This window comes from Crocodylus siamensis, chromosome 1 (assembly GCF_052110815.1).
Source record: "Crocodylus siamensis isolate JL-2025a chromosome 1, ASM5211081v1, whole genome shotgun sequence".
NCBI lineage: Eukaryota > Metazoa > Chordata > Crocodylia > Crocodylidae > Crocodylus > Crocodylus siamensis.
The window spans coordinates 335813080-335840538 of NC_143395.1; positions in this window are offsets into that span (position 1 = coordinate 335813080).

The window sequence follows — 27459 nt, forward strand, 5'->3', positions numbered from 1 at the left end:
ATAGTAAAAATCAATACAAACATAATAGGAATACATTATAAACCAATAAAAATCAGCACCAAAATAACAGAACACTAATTACAATGATACATGGACAATATAGAAGGGACTTTCTACAGTTATGGAGAGCTTATCCTATGTTCTTAACTATGACTTATCACAACTACTTATAAGGAATAGAGAGGGCAAAGAGAAAGTCATAAATGGTTGGAGAAGGGAGGGAATGTATTTTTAAGTAAAAAAAGAAAAAGAAAAACTGGGGGTTTTGCTTCAGTATTAAACTAATTTGAAAGGCCACATTTCCCCCCCTTTTTTGTAATCTACTCGTCTCTTAGGTCCTCTTTAAACCTATCCCACTACAGTGTCTTGGATGACTAATCAGAGGCCTGAGTGGTATTTGCAAACCAAGATTTTCAAGAAATAGGTCTTTCAAGTTCTTTTAGCAGCTTAAATAAGTGGCCTGATTTTCAAAAATGCTGAGTATCCAGCAGTGTCTGCCCAAGTAGATAAAAACTTCTGGCTGTTCAACAATTTGTAAAATTTGACCACCAATCCTTCCCCTTGTTCATTTCAACCTAAATTGTAAGTGTCATTTCCTGTTTCCCAGTCTTTCATCAGCTGCATTTAGGCTCTCTAGGCTTCTCTTGGCTCTCTACTTTTCATTGCATTTGGTACTTCAAAGTTCCTAGAGGAAATTTGCACAGCTCAACACCATATAATCTCTGCTGCATTTTATATGTTTTTTTGCCTTCTATTCCCTTCTCTTTGTTTGGCTGTATTTTTTTTTAAGTTTGAATAACTCCAAATAACTCAAGATTTTGCATACTTATCTTAGTTCTTTCAGGAAACTAAATCAAAAAGTGGATTTGTGCAAAGCAGAACAAATTGCTATTATTCTGAATGCTTGTCTTTTTTCATAAATACCTAGGCTGTAAATTATCTGGGGACTGAGCTTTCACTGTAGAGTGGTACCAAATTATTGGAGCAATTTATTTTCTTTAGGAGAACTGTAGTCTTCCAAATTAAAGTATTTTACCTAAAATGTTGCAATAAAGGGAATCTACTTATATTGTACACACAAAAAAAACTTTTTGGATATTTTTCTAGTTCTTGACAGTCCATTTCTCTCTAGAAGTATTACTCAAAAATGGCATTATAGAAATATTTTACATAAAGTAGTTTTAAATCTTGTGGTCAATCTACTTCTTTGTAAATGCATTTTGTTACATACTGTATATACTGGTCCTGGATATTGTCGCTATATTCTGTCCCTTACTTTCTATTTTATATTTATAAGTGAATTAATGACCAATAGTGATAAATTAATATATTTTCTTTTTACTGAGATGGTTCAACCTTAACCTGTCAATAATGCATGGAGATTTGAAATAACATGAACAGAATTACTGAAAAAGTAACACCTTAATTCAGGGATATTAAAATTACAGGAGAATTTTTTTTTCAAACAGCTGAGAACATGCAACATTTCAACATCCTGAGACCATGCACATACTAGTGTGTGCTGATAATTATTGTGGGAATAATTATTGTGGCAATACACTTTTAAAGGATTTTTGTATAAATAGGAAACATGTGGAAAAACAGAAACCCCACACTCCTTACTCAAGGATAGTGATTACTATAGTGAATGATTCTGAATAGACCCAAAGGCTAGATCCAGAGGTGAAGGCACATGCAGCGTGTGGCACTGCAAACCTCTTTGCAGCTCCACTAATGGCACGAGTTGCACATTAATCCATGCACAACACTCGTAATTTGCAGTGCCAGGGCAAAACTTGAAACTGGGATTTCCTGGTAGCAACAAAAAAAAATCCTGAAAAAAAGGTGGCACAAATTAAACCAAAGTGGCATGTCCTGAGACAAACACAGGAATGGTGAACAGGGTGCCTTGTGATGGGGGAGTGGGGAGCCCTGGGATGGCTGCTCCCCTGCCTCTATATGCCTCAGCAATATGCAGAGGAACCATGCAGAGCAGCTGGCAGGAGTGTAGTTTCTTCCAAGACAAGAGAGTATCCATCCCATGGCTGGATGCTACCCCATCTCCATGTACTTTAGCTTAGGGGCTCTGCTTCTTTATGTGCTGTGGTGGGAGAGAGAGAAAGGCTGGCTGGGGCATAGGGTGTCTCAGAGTGGGTCTAGCCAGCATGCAACCCCCAGGCTGAGGCACCCTGTGCCCTGGGCAGCTGGGGAGTGGCATGTGGAGATAGGGAAGCAGGCAGCCCAGGGTGCTCCCCCATCTCCGTGTGCTGTGGAGCCCCCATGCTGAGGAAGTTTGCTCTCCAGACAGCTGTTCCCTGGCTGGTTGAGGTGCAGCATGCCTCAAGATGGGGAAGCATGCAGGTCTGGACTGCCTGCTCCCCTGTCTCTATGTGCTGCTCCCTGGCTAGCTGGGGCATACGGTGGTTCAGCCCAGGGGCTGCCTGCTGGGTACCCCTGTGTTGAGGCACCCTGTGCCTCAGCCAACCCTCCCCTGGAGCACATGAGGCAATGGGACAATGTGTCCCGCTGCAAACCACACAAGCAGGGGCATGCACTATGTCACAAAGTAGTGGCAAAATTTGTGCCACTACTATTTGTGCTGCTGCAAATCTATGCCCCTGCTTGTGTAGATGTGGACAAGGGGTGCATGTACATATGCTGTTAAGCCAAAGGAAGAGATTACTGCACAGTACAGACTTGCGCCTAGGTGGCAGACAGGGGTCTGGCCCCCTTCTGCCTTTGCTGACTGGGCCCAATTTATACCCAGATCAACATTTACACCATGCATTTCACTACAGTTAATTACTCCACCATATGATAGTATTGTCCCAGACAGTACTATGTTATGGCAGAGTTAATTAATTTACTGTGTCCTAATACCAATCGGCACTTCTGTAGAGAGTAATGCTTTACTGCAGAGCTAATTAGTGACTCCATAAGAAAACGTGTGTAGATACAATAAGGAGATACTATATGTTACTGCCAGACTAGGAAGGGACGTCTCTGTAAATACTTCTAAAAAAAGATGAGAAAAGGTAGTCATATTGAAGAAACCTGAAATAGAAAATTGGTTGAAGTTCAGAATTTCCATTTGTGAGAATTTTCTACTTTTTCATTGCATTCATTGGGAAATGAGTATTTCATTTCAAAACAGAATCATACATATTTTTAAATCTCCTGTCAAAAAGATTTTTAAAAATGTTTTGAAAATTTGTCATACTATTTTGAAATTTGGTCTCATACTTTGATTTGTTTTTCTGCATTTTTATGTTATTTTGTAATGTAATATGATTCTATCATACTATTTACATGTGATTTTTTTTTAAATCATTGAGAGCTCAGTTAATTAGGTCCAATTAAAGCATATTATTGGATAATGCATCTTCTGTTTTAACTTATAATCTTTTTTCCTATCTTTGCATTGTCAGAGCAAAACAAGACTGGTTTTCCGAAGAAAATGTTCTGACCATCTCTATATCAGAGTCCATTATTTCAACTTATAACTTCCCAGTGTCATATTTTTAAATAAAAATCTAATTACCTCTATAGTCAGTCCGATCAGGCATTAAAAGGGATATAAGCAATGAGCCAAGATTTTTATATATTCTGATTGATTCTCATCAATATTACATTGAATGGAAAAGAACCATCACCACACTGAAAGTTGTGGGCCACTGCTGGAAAAGGATTAGTCATATAATATTTATACAAATGAAAATTGTATCCTTAAAAGGTAGCTATTGGTTGTAAAAGCATGAGTAGTTAGAGTCCTATGCAAAAGATGGTGAGTGACTAACAGAATGGGAGCTAAGGGCTGTTCTGGGAAAACAGGAGCTTTTGTGAGAGATATTTGGAGTGCTATATTTTGTGGACAGCTGCTAACATGAATATTCAATGAATGCTAATACAAAGGGGGTTTAATCACAGTCAAAGCAAAGCTATTTAAAATTGAGTGCAGTTCATTTTCTGATACATATGAAAAATGTGGGGGCATAGAACCTGTCAAAATAGGTCAGACTACTGGAACTAGCCCATTGTCTAGATCAGTGGCTAATACCAGGATACACAGGAAAGTTCAAGGTTTCCTGTAATGAGCAGTTAAAGAATAACCTTCCAAGTGTTCTTCCTAATACCGTACTTGAATAAATACTTGACTGTGTCAGAAAGATGTTTTGTTGGTTTCTAAAACTGTTACTTTTAGGTGCTCTCAGCTCTCCTGGGTAACTTTATTCTTGAACCTGTCTTCCCATGGCACCATGCTTAGTAACTTCTTGAGTTATTTGAAATCCATGTTTTTGAAATCTAGAGTCCTAGTTTTGCTGATCTCATGTTTTCCGCATCACAAGATCTGGAATTATATCGTATCATTATTGCTTCCTCCCAAGCTTCCCATAGCCTTCACATCCTCCACCAGTTCTTCCCTATTGGTCAGGACAAGATCCAAGGTAGGTGGTCCCCTAGTTTCTTCCTCAACCTTCTAGGGTAGACAGTTGTCCTCCATACTATTTAGGAACTCACTTGACATTTTATGTTTAACTGGAGTGTTCTTACAGGAGATGTCTGAGAGACACAAAATCAAAGTGTTTCATCAGTACCATTCCATTACACTGGGATACGTATCTTGAAGAATGCTTCATCCACCTCCTCCTCCTGGCCTATAATGAATTCCCACCCAAATATCAGTGCTGCACACTTACAGCTTTGATCTTCACCCGGATACATTCCACTCAGTCTTCTTCCTCTTGAATCAGGGAACAAGTGTGTGTGTTTCTGACGTACAAGTACCACCTTTTCTTCTAATCCTGCCCTTCAAAAACAAAGTGTTACACTCATTGTTGACTTTCCAGTCATAAGAGCTTTCCAGTCAGGTCTTAGTGATACCACTAGGTCATAGTTCTTTTCACAGGCTGCAACTTTAAGCTAATCTTGTTTGCTACCTATACTTCTTGCATTTATATATATTTGTTGGACATATTTTGCATTTTGACATACTTGCTTGCTTTTTATCCCACTTGTCGCTGCCTGTGCCTCTCTGGCTCTTTCCCAGAGTTGAGTTGCTTCTTCTAGTCCTTGCTCCTCTAGTTTGCCCTGTTGCTGGAGGGTCTTTTTCACTATCCCCCATAGAACCTATTTTAAAGTCCACCTTACTAGGTTGGTCTGATAACACCCAAACTTGCTCTTTCCTGTTCTGTCAGATGGACCTCATCTTTTGATAGAAGTCCTCTCCGCCATAATAAATAAATAGCTATCTGTACATAGGTGGCAACTGTCAGTCCTCCTGGATCATGGTGTATGCATGAAGACCACCACAGGCAGACATTTTTTGGAGGAGTGGAGGCTGTCCAAATCCTCCATCCTGCCTTTAGGCCACTGAAACAGAACCCAATAACCAGAATGAGTCCAGATGCTTGGGTCCTCCATGGCTGTAGTTGTGTAACTGTCTGAGAATCAAACCCAGGTCTCCTGTGTAGCAGGCAAGGAGTCTATCATTGAACCACAGGGTTCTCAATTTGTACTTAAGAGTATTTGGTATTTATATGGGGAAAAAAACAGCAATTTAAACCAAAAAAGGGGGAAATTCCATCCAATGTGTTTTATGAGATATGTATTATGCACTGTTTACCTGCTAACTATATTTCTTTGACCTGAGTAACTTTAAGTGAATTGGTATTTCCATATATTGTGGTGCAATGTAATACCTGTTCCTGTGCACAGATCAATTTATAATTTTGGTCCATGCTATGTTTAGGCCTGAGCATTAGCCTGACCTATGCTATTCTAAAAGATTAGGCACAGGTGCTAGAATTCATCATTAGTGATCCAAATTAGGTAAATACAAAATTATGACATTTTAAAATAATGGTGTTATGACTGAATAATCTTAACTAAAATGGAGAGAGTTATGCAAATATAGATTGGCTTTAATTATGCCCTTCGTTAGCATGAAAAAATCTCTTGGATTAGTATAAAATTATGGTTTACTGAGAAAAAAATAGGCTAAAAATATTTATGAAAGATTTAATTTTGACAGGATTATCTGTGGAGTATGTTTGTAGCTTTTAGGAACTATGTTTATACAGATGCACTAAACTTTGTATGTATACACCCAAGAAACAATATTAGTTTCCATCACATCTCCATCACACTCAGAGGACATACACAGAGATTCTATTATCTGTGTATGCAAACATTAATACACAAAAACACACATGCAAAATGTGAGGCAGCATTGAAAAACCCAGTCAGGTACTTGTAATCAATACAGAAACAGTTTACAGGATTCTTTATTTTCTTGTGCATAATTACTGTATGCCAGCTTATTCCTAATCATCATCTTACATGGTATATGATGATTAAATACAGTTCTGATGTCAAAATATTGACTTTGATCAGCAGGGATTTATGGTTTTACTCTGATTACAAAATAACCTAATTTTCAGATTTTTAAAAGTAACCCAAAATCCACATTTTCCTACAATTAAAATGAAACATCAGTAATAGATAGATAGATAGATAGATAGATAGATAGATAGTGGTATTTTATTTTAATCACATAAAAATGTGGATTTTGGGTTCCTTTCTTAAATCCAAAAATTGGGGATTTTTTTTAGCGGAGAAAACCAGGTTCCCTGTTGATCGGTTGCCTTCTCTTACACTAGAGATGAATTTGGACTCCAGTAGAGAATTCCAGATCTAATATTATACTCTTCAGCTTTCTGTTAATAAAATATGTCAGTATTGCGACAGGATTAGTATCCACAATTCCCATCCAATAAAAATAAGAAAATAATAAATTTTTATTTGCCTGATTACATCAGTTTTATTTCTTCTTTTTCTCTCGATCTTGATATCATTTAGAGCTCAGATACTATTAGATGACTAGTGAAAGTTGATTGCACAAGAAAACAGGGCAGTTCTATTTAGTGTGTCATAGAAAGCTTGGAAAATCATCTCAGTTATTCCAAAAATGCTCTTCTCTTCATTTATAGAAAGATTACAATCATGGTTTCTTTTATTTAAATTCTAGACTTTTCTATTGAAATTGTAGTGTTATTGGAATGATAATTAAAAGAAGGAATGAAACAGGTGAATACAGTAAGATTACAGGTTGTTAACCAATTTTTCTTACTTCCTATGGCCACTGTGGGAATACCTAGAAATATTTTGCCTGCAGCAAACACATTTCCAAGCAGAACAAAGTTAATGTAGTTGTTACTGTTTATACCCGGGCAAAATTAAACCCCTAACTGCATCTCTTTGAAACAATGTGAGTATAACACTGAGTTTGGCCCTACAATTAAGACATAAGATGGAGATAAATTTAATAGATATATACAAATGTAATGTCTTTCTTATTAGTGACTCTTTCATGTGCATTCTCTACTCTCTATTTTTTTTTACAGAATTAAGTCAGTGCTTGTGCAGAAGCATTTTTTCTATCAAGGCCACCCAACTATGTATTTAATTTCTCACTTTTCTTGATGCAGAACAAAACAATACTATTTATCGTCAGGAATCCTGGTTTTTTTCTGATAAAAAAATCTCCAGTTTTTGGATTAAAAGAGTTATCCAAAATCCACACTTTTCTCTGATCAAAATTTTCTCTCCCCGTGTCTCTCTCCCTGTCTCTTTCTCCCCACATCTCTCTCCCTGTGTGTGTGTGTGTGTGTATGTCTCTTTCTTCCCCCGTTCCCCTGTCCCCTCCCCTTGAGGAGGCGGTGGTGATGGCTTCTCCCTCCCACCTGCCTGCCTCCTCCTCCAGTGCAGTGGGGCTCCTGCCTCCCTGCCTGAGGTGGCAATGGTTCTCTTCCTGCCTCTGGAGGCACAGCCCCCGCAGTCATCACCACCGGCCCTTTCGAAAGCACATGTATAGTTGTCCAAAAGTGTTATGGATAGACCGACACACTGACAAACAGACTAAGCCCTTCATTATATTAAAATTAGCAGATAATTAGTGTGTGTGTGTGTGTGTGTGTGTTATATACATCATGGAAAATTGTGGATTTGGGGTTGTTAACATATGTGTGTGTGTGTGTGTGTATGTGTGTGTGAGTGTGTGTCTTAACAACAGCAAAACCACAATTTTCCATGATCAAAATGAAACACCACCAATATAATTTTATTTGGATCATGGGAAAATTTGGATTTTGGGTTACTTCTTTTAAACTGAAAATTGGGAATTTTTTTTTAATCAGAGAAAACCAGGATCCCTGTTTATCACATTTTTTGAAAGAGCATCACAATATTTAAAACCATCTCTTTCTTCTTGCTTTTTCTGTTGACAACTGCTTTAGATTTAGAAGTTCATATCAACAAAACACTCTGGTAGATAAGCCCTAATCCTGTGACCATAAAATCAGCACACTTGCCATTGGCTTAATGGTCACAGAATTAAGCTTTTAAACCTATAGAATTGATCGTATGTTGGGTAGTTGGGACTATAGGAGAATGAGGAGGTACATAATCATTGAGGATATGAAAGGGTGAATGCAAGTGCGTGTGCACCCCAGGAGATTGGCCATCACCAGTGCTGCCAGTGTTGTCTGCAGGTGGATGCATCTTGCCATGCTCTCTCCCCTTCCCCACCACCACTGCTGACAGTGCCAGTGGTGTCTGCAGGCAGTTCCTGATTGCCACTTGGCACTTGCCACCTCCCCCCCATCACCACCAATATCGCTGTGGCCACCTGCGGTCAGTCCCTGCTTACTACCACCACACCCCTGCTGCCTCCGCCACCTGCAGGCGGTTGCCATGCACCCCCAGCCTGAGGAAGCACGAAGTGTTCATGTACATAATAAATGAATAACTGCCCAAGATGAAAGAGTAGGTGAACATTAAGTGACCTGTACACAAAATGGATAAATATTTTGCCTCTGGGAGAAGATAAAACAACTGGATTTATAGCCTGGTCACAGCAGAATATATTTACAAGATTATATTGCATTTCAACAAAATCTTTGTTAATGCAGTAGAATACAACATGAAAAAAGCCATTTGATATATATACATACTGTTAGACCCCAACTCTATGCGGCACCCAACGGCTAGGGAGATGACAAGCAAATTGCTTATGGATCCTGTTACTCATTAGCCAAAGCATACAGGGAGCAAACACCAGCACACATTGCTTGCAACAGTTTTATTCAGAATGGAGATAGCTTCAGGCCAGGTCCCAAAAAACCAACAAACCGGGGACCTCAAATGAACACTAGGTTTTTTCCACATTTATACAACTTGTTTCTTACTTATTAACATTTACTTCACCCTCACTTCTCCTTTGTTCCGCCCATATTCCCTCCTATTTCAAGCTCCATCTCTGTTTACTGTTTGTTTCATTAGCATGGAATTACCAATGAATTTCACTTATTTACATGAGTTTTTGCTATAGGTGCACATCTAAGACTTTGACTCCACTTCTTCGGTCACTGGGTGGACTTTGATCAAAATCTGGAAGCTTCTGAAGGCCTCTTCACCAATCACCAATCACCTTTTTGCATATGTTTATTTTGGATTCTGTTACCAGTTATGTGTTGTTTTTTTTTCACATTCCAATTTGTTTTTCAGTCCCACATTCTACCATCTTCTCCATTCCTAAGGTTTTGCCTAATTCACAGTGCACAGGCTGACTTGGAAATGGTTGACATAGTTAAGATGGTTACTTAGCATAAGCAAATGGCTGGCTTAGCATAAGCATTCATAAGCATAATCTGCTTTATCTTCTAAGGATACATAATGAGCTATATATATAGCTTACAACACTACTATATTGTTAGAAAAATGCTTGCCTAAGCACCTTGCAATGTTACTTTTAATATATCATTCTGCCTTGTGGTTAGCAGCTTTGCTAACCTTTTTATTCAGCTGCAAATCCAGTGCTCCCCAAAATCCAAATATTGTCACCTTAACCTAAATTAGGATTGGAAGAGACCTCAAGAAGTCATCTACTACAACCCCCTAGCTCTACCCTCCAGTGTATCTACTATTTCCCCATCTTGGTGTCATCTGCAAACTTGCTGAGGGGCATTGTCACCCTAACATATAAATTACCATGAAAATACTAGAAATGTGGACCTTTTCAAGATGCTATTAGTTAATTTAAGGGATCAACACAATTATTTTGGATTAGGTAATGGAAACTAGCATGATAAATTTAAGAACACTCTGGTGGTTATGGAATGGTATTATTAAATTAGAATTTGAACTACAATTAAAAGGTATGGAGATTAAAGTTTCATTAGTTGTACAGTCTGCAACATCACATAATAACTTTGATTGCCCATAATTTTCCATGCTTTCACAATTCAACACAATCACAATTAATCATAATTAAAAAGTATGTATTACAAATAGAGGCAAGGGTTAGATATAATCTAACTGAAGTTGGGGATCATTCCTGCTAACCTTCGTGCAATCTAGGCAATGATGAAGCTCAGCTGTACAAGAGTTTCCACACTAGGAGCCAACACCTAAAACACAACTATATGGCTATGCTTGTGTAGAAGTTAAATCATGTATGCAAGGCTCTGTTTGGGAGATAAGTGGACTGTAAGGTGGACTGAAAACTAGCTGGAGCATTTGGCTCAAAGGGTAGCAATCAATGGCTTGATGGCTAGTTGGCAGCTGATATCAAGTGGAGTGCCTCAGTGGTCGGTCCTGGGGCTGGTTTTGTTCAATGGCTTCATCAATGACCTGGAGGATGGCATAGAGTGCACCCCCAGCAAGTTTGCAGATGACACAAAGCTGGAGGTAGTAGTAGATACACTGGAGGGTAAGGCTAGGGGGTTGTACTAGATGACTTCTTGAGGTCTTCTCCAATCCTAATTTTCTATAATTCTATGATTCTAAGTGGCAGAAACATGGGGAAGGATTGTGAAAAAAGCCCAGACCTATCCAGAAAGCTGGCTGTGATACTGATGGGAAAAAAAAAAACTAGAAGAGACTGTTTGGGGCTATACGCTAAGTGACTGAAACATTAAACTGTGAATAAAGAAGCTACCTCCTGTTGTGTGATTCTTATTATGTTCAGTGAAATGGCATGTTTTATACTTTTGTAAATAAACAGATTTCATCCATGATATATATGACTCCCAATAGATACAATACAATAGATGTTTGTTCCCCTCCCCCCCCATTGAAGTGGAGTAGATGAAGTATTTTTAAATGCAGAAGGTTTTATTTAAAGGTGAATTTCAAAGCTAGAATTACAGTGTAAATAAGTCTAAACATATGCTGTGACTAGACATGTTAGGGCCATGCAACATATTCATATGTTTAAACTTACTTTTTTCACAAAATGTGTTGCTATACATTATGTCATACTGCTGATACAGTTCACCTCAGGTAACCTCAGGCAATACACTCAGCCTAATTTTTATTTCTCCATGATTTTTTTTGCCTCAATCACTTGTTCTCTTCATACCATCAAGACCTGTACCCATTAAATAATCTGTCTGTTCTACTAGATACAGCAAAAAACCCAGACAAACTTACATAAGATGACTTTGTATATCATCTTTTGATTTACTCTCACTAATATGTTAATTAATGTCTACCTGGACACATCTACACATGCATATTAATGTGAAGCAATAAACTACGGCGTTTATTGCCCTGGGCCTGCCATCTACACATGTGCCCAGGACCTCAGAACATTAAGCTTGGTCAGAGCAGCCTCAGCTGGCAGGAAACCCTGGGGGTCAGCCTGCCAAGTCAGGGCTGCTCCCCCTGGCTCAACATGCTGCAGAGGGGGTGACTGGGGCAACAAGTGTCCTTCAGTGCGGGACTAAATCTAAAGCAGCATCTATGCATGTGCTGCTGTGGAGTAAAACACTACTCAGTAGGATAGTATTTACGGGTGTATGTAGATGAAATGGAAGTCTTAAATTAAAGTGGTGGGTTTTAAAATGCACTGCTTCAATTTAGGACTGATTAAACCCAAGTGTTGTGCACACACCCTGCTGACTTTCCTGCCTCTCTGGTGGGGAGGGGAGGGTGACCTGCCAGAGGGTGAGCGGTCCCTGGGCTGGGGTGGGGAGGGGGATGCTGCTTCCCTCCATGGCAATGGCAGGCCCCCCGCTTCCAGGCAGCACCCACCCACAGGCCCCTGACTCGGGCAACCCTGGGGGGCACTGCAGCCATGGGTGGAAGCACCAGGCCCCCCATGCAGCTCAGGCAGGCAGGCTCTGGGGGGCAGAAAGGGAGATCAGGCTCACTGCTTTTCTTGGGTGGAACCTACTTTCCTGAGCTGCTGCCAGGCTTCCTGCAGGACTTCCAACAGAGCCACAGAGCTGCATGGAGCCCAGTGCTTTGCTCTGCAGCTGTAGGAGCAGCAAATTAAAACTCCTTGAAGGAGTTTTAGTTTACTATCCCCAAGTCATTTTAGGTGCATTATGCCACAACATTTCCTACAGCAGCTGGAATCAATGCACAATACATTACCGAAGTATGCAAACACTGACACCACTAAAGCAGTGCAAAAGCATTTAGCCCACTTTAAAGTGTCATTCACACATGCCTCTTGTTTTGTCTACACACAGCATACAAGTACTACCCTGCTGCAGAGTAAATTAATTTACTGCAACCTAATAGGGGTGTACATTTAGATTGGCAATGCTTACTGTGCAGCTAATTAGTATGTTGTTCAATGAATGTTTCATGTAGCTGTGCTCCCAGGTACTTAAATTAGCACTCGTTTGTGGAGCTCCTATCTTCATAGGAACAGTAAAGCAAAAGATTTGCACACACACAAAAAAGGTAAAGTTTTGGAGTGCCTTGTTATGGGGGAGAAGAAATATTTGCCCTATTATTATAGGTCTATATATAGAAGAGGCCTGGAGGAGGCCCACTGAAGCATCTATAATAATAATAGGCTTATTCTATCTGGCTAGAGTACTCTTATTGGTTGTCTCAGCAGCCAATCACAATGCTTACTGAAATGATCAATAAAAGTGTTCCAGAGAGACAGAATAAGTGTGTGATTATTATAGATCCTGAGGCATTTCAAATAGATATGCAGGCAAGTCAGGCAAGAATGAAGCGTGCGCACACACACACACACACACACACACAGTGGAACAGGTGGCTCAGTCCTATTTTTTTTTTCCTGGAGCCTGCCCACCTCTCCCATGGTCAGGGGGTAAGGTGCCAGCAGGCCCTGAATAGCAAGGGATCCCAGGGCTTCCCTCCATGGCAGCAGCACCCCCACCCTCCAGGACTGCCTGGATTGGCTGTCAGCGGGTGGATGCTGTCCAGGGGGTGCCACCACCATGGAATGGAAGCACCGGGGTCCCCCATAGCTCAGGGGCTTCACAACTTGCCAGAAGCTCATTCTCCAGCTGTGGAAGATGTAGGTAGTCTCCAAAAGAAGAAGAAAAAAAAAAAGATTAGGTCCCTCACCACTTTTGTTTTTCCTTGGTGGAGCCTGCCCATGCAAGATGCCAACAGGTCACACAGATCCTGAGCTGTGTGGAGGTCCAGTGCTTCCCTATGCAGTAGTGGTGTCCCCTGTGGGCCACCTAGACAGGGTGCTAGCTGTGCACAGCCCCAGCTTGCAGGCAGCACCTGCCGGATCCAACAGTGCATAGGGCACTGGAAGCATGGGTGTGCTCAGGGAAACTTGGGCGTGGTGTGCTTCCAGCACCCCTTGCACTATCCCTGCCACCTTCCCACCATGTGGGATGACCCAGGAATGGGCTGGTTGCCCTGGAAAGGCATCCGGAGGGTGGCTGGGTGTGTTGGCAGCCACAGAAGTTAGCAGGGATGGTGCACAGGATACTGGAAGCCTGCCAAGCCCAAGCTTCCCCAAGCACTTCCAGGCTTCCAGCATTCCTTGCACCATCCCTGCTGCCTTCTCTGCATAGGGCCACTGTACACATGAGGAATAACACTGTAATTTGTTACATAGCAAACTAAAATACATAGGCTGTGTTTTAGTTTGCTACGTAAATTGAAACATACCACTGGATGTGTACCCTGTTACAAAATTTAATCATAATATGCTGCCGAATGTGTGCACTGTTACTCAAATCATTAAAATGGGCAATTAAACCACTAAAGGGGGCAATTTCCTTATGTGAACAAGGACCTTTAGTCATGTGTACAAGGATCCTCTTATTCTATGACTATAAACAAATCACACGGTCAGACTTTTGACAAAATATGTATTTATATTCCTAAGCCTGTGTTTACATGTGGACAGCTTTATGCAGCCTTTGCAAGGGTGAGAAGTTTTGATTCTGTTAAAGTATTCAGTCAAAGGATAACTAAAAATCTTGTACTTAAATAATTTGGCAATAAAAAAATAATCACAAATGTTTTGTGGTTTTCAGTTAGTTGAGATCTGTATCTTTCATGTACTATGTTCCTATGTTAAGCTATATGTCAAACATAAAATAAAAGTTACAAGAATTTAATGCCTATCAACTCAATAAAGGAAATTTAGTCAGTTATAGTTACCTAGTTGACTAAGAATTATCTAAGGTCACAAAACTTTTCTTACATCTAGAGATGATCTGACAGACTCCTTTGAGTTTCCCTTTATCAGTAGGTTAGAAATTTTTTAGTAATCTTCTCTTTCCCAGTGAAACAAATATGCCTGGTATTATTCAGCAAATGAGTTATCCAACAGTGAGTTAATAACTCATGCAGATTTCTTTGCATCTCTCTCTCTCATAAACAGACTTTTAGCATAATGGTTCTATTTTTGTCCAAGAACAGCTGCCTGTTGTTGATACATTGTCATAAAGAAAATGAAAAGTCCTTGTGAGTCCTTTGGAAATCCAAAAGTCATCTCAACCAGTATCTTCCAATTTCTTTTTTTTAATTCTTACAAAATATTTAAGGAATAAAGAAATAATTCAGGGACAAGCAAATCTGAATAAATCCATGTTCTACGGCCAAGGGCTTTAAATTATTTTTTGAATCATCCAAAACTTGGAAGCAGAGGCAATATACAGATTTCTATTTCACAGCATCTTATTGGAAGTTCACTAGTTACCATGATCCGCTTTATTTCTCACATTTTTTCATCCTTATGGCTTCAATATTCTCCATGTATCTTTTAAAAACTTGATTATTTACCATGAAGAGTAAAACTTCTCAGTTTCTTTCACCCTAATATTTTCAGTGTTCTTCATGTCTTTGTGACAAAGTGGGATTTCTTTACATTTACCCCAGATGCATTGAAGTACTGAATCAAACAGGATACGCTGCATGAGGAAATAGAATTACTTAAGAACCCAGCATAAGCTTGGGTAAGTCCCAAAAATTTAGTCATGCAAAAATCATGACTAGTGGATGTTAGATGCCAAAGGAAGGAAAGGATGACTCTGCCAAGTTTTAGTTCATTAGCCATGGGAGATGATGGTTCTAGAACTCATTCCTTCAGAGGAGACTTAAATCTGCAATTTCTACTTTCTAGCAAAGTAAGTAACAAGTCATTGACAGGCATTAACCAGGCCCCTCTCCTTCAAAACCCCTCTTGAAGCTGATGTGCTGGGTAGGCAAGAGGAGATATATGGGGCCAGAAGGAAAAACAAGCTAGAAAGGATGTGGTTCAGTTGGATAGATATTTTTTTTTTCTAGGAAGTAACCTAATGTTCTAGACTTGGCCCCTGCTCTCAATGGGATATAAATGTTTCCAGTGCTTTCTAGCCAATTAACCTTAAATACAAAGTGTAATGGGCCAGGTTCAGGAAGAAGCCTGAGTGATGCTTGGCCTATGGCCTAGTGCTTAAGGTGCTTTGGTGGAAGCAGAAGGGGCTTAGAGTCTGGAGGTTAGAGGAGCTTAAAATCTGAAATCCCTTCTGCCTGGGAAGGTGACCTATAACTCACCATGATATTGTGTTAAAGGTAAGAAGATACTTCTCACTTAGTGCTATGCTCACCTACTTCTGGCAGGGCCGTGCTTGGGAGGAATCTGTTTTGCCAGAGGTTATCTTGCCATTTGGGAGCCAATGTGAAATAGAATGAAGTCTTAAACTATTACTTTCACCTTTTTAAACTTTATATTAATAATATGTATATTTTCTTTTGCCAGCTTTTTGGTTAGTATAAATGAGTATAGTTCAGCTGACTTGAAGAAAGATATTTCAGTTTACCCTGGCTAAATATCTGGCACTTATTGCCAGCACCTGGGGTTTCTAATAACAACAGCTAGTAGTTTTAATTATACACAATCTCATCTTCTCATACATTGTATGATTCTGTGATTTTCAACTGAAAAGGGGAAATTGACTCTATTTTGAATGTTGGAATTATTGATAAATAATTAAATTACAAAATGAGCTATAATTGCAGTATGTATATGTCTTGTTCTACTAATTCAGTCATTTAAAAAATCTAGCTGCATCCTCTTCTGAACCCCTCTTCAGGTAGCTGAAGGCTGCTATTAAGTCCCTAGGGGTGCAATCTATGCCATCTTCCAGGTCACTGATGAAGACATTGTACAAAACCGCCCCAGGGCCGACCACTGGGACATTCTACTTGATATCAGCGGCCAACTAGCCATCAAGCCATTGATTACTACCCTCTGAGCCCAGTGCTCCAGCCAGATTTCAATCCACCTTGCAGTCCACTCCTCTCACAAACAGAGCCTTGGAAACATGGTTTCACTTCTACACAAGAAGTGAAACCATGTAGTTGTGTTTTAGGTGGTAGCTTCTAGTATAGAAACTCTCTTGTTGTACAGCTGAACGTCATCATTTCCTGGATTGTATGAAGGTTAGCAGGAATGCTCATCAACTTCAATAGTCATTTTAGCATGAATTTTAATACCCATGCTGAGGCACCTAAACCCCAGCAAGCTGCTCCCCAAATGGCCGCGCACATGGTGCCTCAGCTTAGGGGCTCTGCAGCATGCAAAGATGGTGTCCGTATTTGTCCTGGCACACTGATCCTTGGTATGCTTTGTGTCATTTTTTTAAAGGTTTTCTTTTGTTCATTTGTTTTGGTATGTTTGCTACCAGGAAATCCCAGTAACAAATGTTGCCCCAGCATTGCTAATTAACAGCATGTTAAATGGTTTAATGTGCAACACGTGCAGTTTGTGATGCCACAAAGAGGTTTGCAGCACCTGTTTACATGTCTGGATCCTCAAAACTGAAAGCAAAACAAATAAACAAACAAAAATCATTCAAAGGAAACCTAACTTTGGAAACACCATTTTTACTGGAAAGTTCCCTAGGATTTTTGTTATTCTGCTTCTGTTCATGCCTAGAAATTGTCCCAGCCTAAATAACAAAGCTTGAAGCTCCAAACAGAATCCATCTAGGTTCTAAAACGTAGGCACAATGAAGCCTAAGTATACTGCAAGACATGATATGGCAGGTGTCCTCCTAGAAGCCAGAAAATATACCCACGCTGTTAGGCTTCACACAGAATGAATTCATAACTGCTTTGTTTTAAGAGCAGGGCTGATATGATCATGACAGGCAGCTATTGTATACTAGGCTACTAGTTAGATAGATGACCAGAAAGTGAGTCTTCTTATTTATAGGCCTCCAGCAGCATGAGGAGATAAAATACTTTCCTGGAGAGTGCCCTATAATTACATTTGAATATTCTGAGTAGGACTCTTCCCACTTCTGGGCTACTGAGTTTGCAAGAAACATGGAGAACCTATACACATGATGGACCTCTGCTCTGACACATGCTAATTAGCATGCATTAGAGCAGACTTGATTAATCTGGTTTGCTGGAAGCCTGATGGAGTGTGCTAATTAGTGCTCTCCGGCAGCCTCTGTGTCGTGTATTCAGCATCCTCACGTCTCAAAGCGCAGGGGCGCTTTGACTAAAGCTAGTTGAACGAGTTTTAGTTACAGTGCCCCCATGGCCATTTTGAAGTGTGGGACACTGCATACATAGTCTCAGAGATGCTTTAATTAAATCCCCCCCAACACACACCCTGGAGCATATGTATAGATGCTCGTAAAGCTTGAATGAGAGCAAGCCAGATTCTGTAGCCTAGTGGTTAAAATACTCAGCCAGAGAGGGAGATGTGAGAGATACTTCCTATTCTCTATATCTTCTGTTATTTTTGTTGAACCAATGGTTTTCCAATACTGGTCTCCTGGCAAGTTGGAAATATGAACTTTCTCATGCTGAGGAGATCCCAGAACCTCAGTTTCCCACTTCCTGGGTAAATGCTGTCAGTATGCTAGGCTATTATAGAAAATGTGGACAGTACCATTGTCTTCTTATGTAAAATGAGCCCTACTTAGTTAGGCATCTGGCTTCAGAAAAAAGGCTTCAGGTTATTGATCTGAGTGGAGAGATGCACCTAAGCTCCTCATTGAGTTAAGAATTTAGACATATCTCTGTACCCAGTGTTTTCCAATGCATAGCTCTAGGAAGCACCAACATATATTGTCAGATTTTTTTAAATTGCCATTAAAGCTCCATAATCTCTTCATATGCCAAATAACATCTAGTCCTAACTCTGTTTTTTGGATTCCAGGCAGGAGGGGCAGGATCTAAAACAGGGACAGACAAAGTCCATCCCACAGGCCAGATTGGGCCAGTAGCAAACTCCATTTTCCAGCAGCCTGTACCCATGTTGCTGAAGCTGATTTCCATGGAAACCCCAGCAGCAGTGGTGCTCTGACAGCGCAGGGTCAGGGTTTCTATGGAGACCAATGCCAGCAGTACTGGCAGGGTATACAGCTGGCTGGGGAGCTATTCCAGGGCTGGGATCTTGCAGTGATGATAGGCAATCTGCTGCCTGTACACCCCAGACAGGGCCATGCAAGCAGTAGATCACAGCTCTGCCCTGGCTCCGGACCATGTTGTCACCACTGCAAGATCCCAGCCCTGGCTGCAGAGCAGCTCCTTACCCCGCTGTGCACCCCGCCAGAGCTGCTGGGGCTGGTCTCCATAGAAACCCTGGCCCTGTGCTATCAGGGTGCCACTGCTGGTGGGTTATCCATGGAAACTGGCCACAGCAATGTGGGTAGGGGCTGCTGGGAAAGTGGTGGCCTGATCCAGCACTTTGCTCACCCCGACCTAAAAGTAGCCAGCAAAGTGCCTAACTTTGCACCTAAATCCCTTAGATCTGTCCCAGGGTTTCCCAATGCTATTGCTCTATTTAACAGCATGTGTGAATGATCACCTCTTATAGTAAAGGGATAGTTTGTGTTTTTTGCATATGTTTACACTGAACACTTAAGTAGTAGAAGTCTAGCTGCTGTAGCATGGAGGTTTATGCAGAATAACTTGCCCCAGTGGAAGAGTAAAGTGTGACACATCCTATGACTATTCCAAACCTGCTATCCATGCTGAGATTGCTGATAGTTCCATTATACAATGCAGTTATTGTGTTTACTTGGAAATGGACTGAGATGAAGCAATGTATTTCACAGAGAGCTCAAAATGTCAATGGCTCTTGGTCTGGAACATATTTTTTTATTCCCAAAGGACAGTAACGGGATTCAGAAGGCAGTTGTGTTTCATCTTCAAGGTCTGTTTGCAAAAAGATATATAGGAAGAAGTAGATAAAACCACTTTTATTTTAACACCCTTGTGACTGTTCTTATCTTTGGCAGTTTGTTTTCTTTATGCATTGAGATGAATGTATATCTGCTTTGAGTATTGACTGGTATTATTTGCCTATTCAAATACGAAACACCACTCAACATTCTAGACACTCAGAAAAGACCTTGAAACAATCTAAAGATGTGGAGAAACTATTACTACAATACCTGCATATCAGGTTTTGGCAAGTAAACAACTGTGTACAGAAATTTAATAAGTGAATGTTGAGACACCAGTGTTTCTCTCCCCCACACCTCCTCCAGATTGATTAAATGTTTTCAGCTAGCATTTATTTACTACATAGCCCTGGTCTCCATAGTATAAAAACTCTGCCAGTTGACTGCATTTCCACAACAAAAACAAATGGTGGCAGAGAAGAGAAGTGACATATCATAAACACTCAGGCTGCCCTTGTAGCTACTGCACCCCATATCCACTCTGAATTATCTTTCAGCTGCTTTGCTTTTCAGACAATTTACTTTATACAAGGGAGAGACAGAACTTAAAATGTCCTATCTACTCTACAAATATAAATAACAGCCTGATCCTGCAAGGTACAAAATATATTCCAGTAACTAGGGACTCAGGTTGCATACTATTTTCAGGTTTGGGCTCTATGAATATGGCAGCTTCTAGAAATATTCACCAAATATTCTAGTTAGTCTCTGAATGCTTGATTCTGAATACTTCTAACCATCAATTTATTTCTTTACTCAAGCACAGATTATTATATACAATAAACATATCACCAAATTTTGCATCTTACTTTTTTTTCTGTACCATCACAGCTAAAACAAAACAACCACAGAACTTTTGTTTTGTTTTGTTAATGCTCAACATTTACAGTAAGAGTTTTAACAGTAGGTGAATTCTATCTTTAGTTCAGATAATGGAAATAATACTATTCTAAAATGTATTCATTGGTTTTCAAAGGTGATGAACAAATTTGATGCTCAGCATATTTAGCTTTCCAAGTTGCTCCCCCACACTATGTTAGACACCTACCCTGTAGAAGAGGAATTCAGGTTCTGGATTCTGAATGGATGGAGACATTTAAAGGCTAAATAGAAAATCACGTTTGCTTAATCTACATAGTAGGGCTGTAGATTGGTCACTGATTCAATTTAAAGGAGATTGGGCCTGATTCAACGGCCAAATCTCTGAATCCAGATTGAATCAGGAGACCATTTAATCTCTCCAAATCGAATTGGAACCTTCCAAATTGATTTAGAGAGATTTGACAATTTGGCCATGGACACAGCTTAATATGTTTTTTCTACGTACGTTGAGGTACCAGGTGTGGCTCGTGAACACAAATGGTGAGGCGAATGGAGCATCCCATGGGAGTGCAGGGCGGTCCCCCATGTGCTTGGCAGTAGACCCAGAAGTGGATCAGAAGTACTTCAGGTCCACTTCTCAGTCTGCCTCCAAACACATAGGGGAGCACCCCCGCACCTCCCAGCTTGGTGACTGATGCCTCCTGGGTCTGAAAGGGCAACTGGGATCTCCCTGTGGCTGAACACTGAACCAGAGGGGCATAGGGGGGTCCCCTGCATGCTCAGCAGTGGACCCAGAAGTAGACCAGAACTATTTCAGGGTCCACCACTGAGTGCATGGGGGACTCCCCCCACATTCTCATGGCATGCTCCATCTGCCCACCATTTCAGCATTCACAAGCTGCACTTGGTGCCTCGAGGTATGTAGAAAAAACATATAAAGCTGTGTCTATGGCCAAATCACTGATTCTCCAAATCAGAATATAATCTTCAGATTTAGCCAAATCGAATTGGGACAGTGATCCAAATCAGTGAATCAAATCACTGTCCCCTGAATCGGGCCGAATCCAAATCAAATACTCTGTGCTTCAAACACCCATACTACAATATAGCTGTGTAGTTGCAATGTTTGACTCCTATACACAGGTTGAATTCCATGTAGTTATGTTCACCCTTCACTTCTGAATATGCTCCGTGGGCTGCACTTTGCTGTGTAGACAACCTGAAGGAATAAAGAATTTGTTTAACAAGGTGAGTCCTGAAATTTAGTTGCAAAATACTACAACTACCAGAAGAGGAATAGCCTTTCCACCCTTTCCTACCTTTTATCTCAATACCCTGTGGTTAAGATACATGGCCAGGAAACAAGACACCCAGGTTCTGGGCTGGTCTTGCCCAGAGGGAAGTTAGAACCTGAATCTCTGGCTTCCCAGCAAAGTAGGAATGTGGTAACTATGAGGGAAAAGCATTGGCGGCCAGGAGGAGAGGAGGAAGGCAAAACAATGTGTGACTTCAAGAACTAGATGCCACTTTTGAAGCATTCATTTATTTTTGATGTATTGCAACTAATTTATGATTTTAAAGGCACTCCAAGCTGGTTGGGATTTTTAAATTGTGCAATAGTCATTTTTTCAATGAATGTCAAGTGGAACTTGAAGTGAGCCAGCTTTAAGGCAAGGGTTGGAGAATACAGGGTCATTGCTTACCCTTGTGGCTTGATGATTAAGATCATTTTGCTGGGAAAGAGAAGGCACAGGTTTCAGCACTCACTGGGTGAGGGGCACCTAGTAAATGCATTCCCTGATGCAGAAAGCAGAACAGCATACCAGGCAAAGGGTAGGGATTGGAATGGCACTCAGAAAGAGTGTGGGGCTAATTTATGGCATGCCCGTTAAAAAGAATGGTCCTCACTGTCCCAAGTTATTAGGTTAAAATGTGATAAGCAGAAATACTGGTTTTCTCTGATTTAAAAAGAAATCCCTGAATCCACATATATATATATATATAGATATAGATATATATATCTATATATAGATAGATATATCTCCACATCCATTTATCAATTGATATAGAGAGATAGATTAATATAGATAGATAGAGATAGAGATGGAGATATATGACTGACATGTGGAGGCACCTATATATATATGGATTTGGTGTTACTATCACATTTTTATGTGATTTAAATGAAACACCACTAATATATATAATATATAATCTATCTATCTATCTATATTTATGTATTAGTGGTATTTTATTTTAATCATGGAAAAATGTGGATTTGGGGTTACTTTTTTAACCAAAAATTGGGGATTTGTTTAAATCAAAGAAAAACAGGATCCCTGGTGATAAGGCCCTTTCTCTCTATTTTACTTCTGGGTATGTGCCCATCCAGTTCAGCTGCAGGTGGAACTGTGTTTAAGTGCCAAAATTGCTGTTCTGTGGATTTAGCTCTTAAGGTCCAGGAAAGGTTATTGATATTTTCCATATTAGCTAGCTTTAGGGAACTCTGTGCTAGGTAGTGTTTGTGGTCTGACATGTGAAGGCATCCAGCTCTCCATTTGTAATGGACCCAACTACCTAACCCATTCTGTAGGGGTTGTAGCCATGTTGGTCTATGGTTGTAGCCATGCTGGTCTAAGAACATAGGCAAACAAGGTTCTTTGGGTAAATCTGATATCTTTTATTAGACTAACTCAAATAGTTGGAAAAATACTTCTTTGCTAGTTTTTGGGTATAAATACCCTTAGTTAGGCTGAGGATGCATCTGCAGTTGGTGTGTGCTCTTCCAGGATAGAATGAATAGTAAAGAATCCAGAGGCTGGTATGCATGCAAGAAAGCCAGTCAGTGAATCTCCATCTTGAGCTTAGGCACCAAATTCTTAAAAAAATGCTTAACTTAAAGTTGATGTGACTAAGAAATCAGTCTTAATCCTTAATTAAGCAAAAAAAATTCTGATTAATTAGAAAATTGGAATGAATTTGCATCATTACCCATTCCTCATAATAATGACAAAGCAAGGGTTCATCCAATCATTTATTGTTTCATTAATTTTCATTATTGTCATTAAAATTTGGCACTTTTTGTAACAATCACCTCTATATAAAAATGTTTTTCAATTAAAAACCAAAAAAAAGTGTGTTTGATTTATTACTACTAATTTATTATTAAAAATGTGCCTCACATGGATTGAGATTTTTCAAACTGCAATAAATGTTGCCAGTAACATGTATGTCAAAAAGTAGATAAGGTCCATCAAATCTTTCCTATACAACAGAATATTAAGATTTATTGTTAATTTCCATTCCCATATATGCTTAATTCCCTCCAGAATATTTAGAGTTTCATGCAAAAATATAAAGTACTAATAAACCCTATCTAAATTAATGAACATGATTTGTAGGCTCAAATTAAATGACAGAATCTAGTATTTTGGACCCAAGGTTTTGGACACTACATTTATTCCAGTTCAATTAAAGTAAGCAAAGCTTTTAGATGTGGATTGTTTACTCCGATGCACTGAGCTAAGCTATTCTTCCCTATTGTACTAGCTCAGACAAAATTTATGGGCTTCACAGAGGAATTGGTAGGTGTAATTTTATAACCTATTCAGGCCAGGTGAGATGATCATAATGTTCCCTTCAGTCCTTAACATTTTATGAATGTAAAACTGTGGGGTCATAGGTTTGGAATCTAAAGCTTTTGTTGACTGAAAAGGCCAATCCATGTTTGTAGTTACTTTCAAATTTTTGGAAACCGAAGCTTTTGTGCATGGCAGAAATCATAAATTTTAAGGACATGAGGGACAATTATAATTCTCTACTTTGGCTTTCTGTATAGTGAAATGCATTGAAAAGATTTTCATCCAGCTTATATTTTCTGGTTGAGTAAGTGCAGAGGTGCCAACCTGAAACACAAGTGCCACAAATTGCATTGACAAGCATTGCATGTGGCACACAGCTGATCAGGGAGGGAGCAGGTGGCATAGTGTCTCATAGAGTAGGAAGCAGAAAGCAGAGCAGCAGATGTTGCAGAGGAAGAGGATCAGAATGGTACTCATACAGAGTATGGGGAGAAGTTGTGTCTTGCTTGCTAAAAGGTTTGACCTTCATGGAACTAAAGCTTGGGTATCAGGCTCATTTGGCCTGGTAGGCCAGATTGAGATCACAAAACTCCTTGTGACCTGGTTCAGGTCCATGGGCCTACTCACAGGCCAGATCCAGACAAAAAAGATTGTAGCTGCTGATGCAAGCACTGCTGTGTCAGCACCAGCAGCTCAACTGTTCAATCCACTTCACTATGGCTGCCAGAGCTGTAGCGTCATCTTGGCTGGCACCCAAAATAGGTAAATGTCACTAATTTGAATTGCCAGCAGCGCCTGTAAACACTACATTTTCCAGTAGCTTTCACCCACTCTGGGCCAGGCTTACACTGCATCTCCAGCAGCCATGGAAATAGGAATTTGCAGTGTTAATTCTTTAGCTGTTGGTAGCTGCAGTGCAAAGCCACATAAAACAGATAACCCACTTCCATGGGCCCTATATGGCCTGTGACCTGTATGTTTGACACATTTTGATTTAAAGACCCAAAATAATGGAAAATTTAATAGAGTTCTTAAATTATGCCATTGGCTAATTAATCATCAAGGATCCTGGTTTAAAAAAATCCTCAATTTTTGGTTAAAAAAAAGTAACTCTAAATCCACATTTTCCATGATTCTATGATTTAAATGAAACACCACTAATAGATTGATAGAGTTATAGTGATGTTTCATTTTAATCATGGAAAAATGTGGATTTGGGATTACTTTCTTTAGCCAAAACTTGGGGATTTTTTAAATCAGAGAAAACCAGGTTCTCTGCTAATCACCCTGTAAATATTACTGCCAATGGCTAATCACCCTGTTAAAAATACTATTTCAAGTGAATTTGTCAAATATCAATTTCAAACATTCCAAGAATGTCACTGATTGGGAACCTGTCCTCAACAGTCCTGACTTAGAGGTGTTTCACATACATTGCCAAGGATTCTAAGTGCAACAGCCACCTTTTAGGTAATGAATACCCAGTCCAGCTTGCCTGCCAGTGGTGAGTTCTCCACTTCCCTTATTATTCCTGGAGTATGAGAGGAAGACCACCAATGGGTAGATGCCAGGGAAGAGGAAAAATATGTTAATTGCCTATAATTACCATATTCTGATTCCCTTTCTCACTAACACTGGGTTCAAAAAATATTTCTCTTTCTGGCAATGCACCAGGGCTTAGAAAATCACAGGTTGATTTGGGAGTAAAGGAGTGGCCAGGACCCCTTTTCAAGATCTCTGGCTCAGGTTACTGCTTTAAGAAGACTTTCCTTAGGGGTGGTCAAATGACAGGTTGCTTGAACTCTTGGTTCTGCATTTCTGGGGATGTGGGTATTCTAGGGGCTGTGCAAGGTCTCTATCACTTTTAAACAGCATTTTCCCCTAAGCTGTTTATCCATTTCATTCCATTCATTGAGAGTGACCAGGTTTGGGGACATTCCAGGGTGATTTGACGTGGGAGGGTAGGGAGGCCATATCGGTAAAGTGGTTACCCCTGCTTCTGGGTTCCAATGTGCTGGATATTCTGAGGGACTGTCAGAGGTCTCCATGTCAAATTCCAGAAATAGAATGAAAATAACCAGTGGCTTGCATAAACATGCTGTTCAAATGCTGCAGATATCTTGGGCCAGAGGTGACCAGTCTGTGGCTCTGGAGCCTTATGACCACCTCTGCCTTGGGTAGACCCCAGGAAGGTAGAAGTGGGGGTACCCCCTCTAGCCACCTAGCTACTCCTCCCAGCACAGTCTGGGATGCCCTGAAGTCTGGTCAGGTGCCACCAATTAAATGAAACTGATAAGGAATTTTGGGGAAAGTGGTTTAAAAGGTTTATCAGCAACTCCCCAGACTACCCAGCACCCTGGAAATCCAGGAGGGGTGCCACCTCTGTGTACCTAACCTTCCCCGCCAAACCAAGTAAGTCTGGGACAACATGGACAGGGTCAATTGCAGACAATATAGTTTGTGGCAGTAAAGTTCTGGCTGTGTATCAGAGTAGCCAGTTTCTGTGCAGTGATTGGGGAGGGGGGTGAGAATTGGTAAAGTGTGGGATGCTTGGAGGACTGACTAGTTACAGCAAGCTTGGTGTTGTCACATAACACTGAAATGGTACAGTCAAGGAGGACAATTTCAAAACAATACCTGATTGGCTAAGCATACTCTTGAAATATTCCAGAAGGTTTAAACTATTCTAAATGGTTTGCAGTTTAAACAGTATTTAAAATAGTGTTATGTCTGTCCACACCCTCAATGAAGTTTAATGAAAATAATTAGCCTCCTTTAAGTCACTTTCATAAGGTTTGCAGTAGAGGAGTGTAATGTAATCCCCTTAAAAAAAATTTGTTTTGCTCTTCTTTACTTCCTCTTATTTTCTAGAAATTGTTTTATTCTCAGGGCCAGTGTCTTCATTTGCATTCTCAGAGTAAAGTTTTCTTCTTCTTCACTTTTTTCTAGCTATCTTGACTTTTTAACTTTTACTCTTTTTAGTAATTATGATGTAGATTCTCACTTTTGTTACTTTAAAGAAAATTTTGGCTATACCCATACTATATCTAGGATACATCCCATCTAATATTGGATCTAATCGGACAAAAAAAAGTGTGTGTGGCATGCTCATCTCTCTGGATTCAAAACTTTTTTTCCCTGAAACTTGCATAGAATAGGATATTCCAATATTGGACAAAATGATGTGTTCAGGACCTCATCCATCTTCCTTTCCCATTTTATGCAGTATTTTGTTGATTTTCCCATGATTCCAGTGCTTCAAGGCAAGAGTAAATTGCCTAGTATATGATTTAAGGAGAGAGGATTCCAATAGCCATGTTTAGAGTTTTGAAAACGTAGAATGAGTTTGAAGTCTGGCTACTCATGTAATTATTTGAACTCCGTCTTTTGTTCCTAATATTTTTTGTGCAGCGGACTGAATTTGACACTGTTGTTTCCCAAATTCTTATTGATCAAAGTTGTCTTATGAATGATTGAGTTGTTTTTCTATTTAAACCAAGATTAGTCCAGAGATATTAATCATGAGTGCAATTGACTTGAATACTTAAAAACAAATACATCATTTATAATAA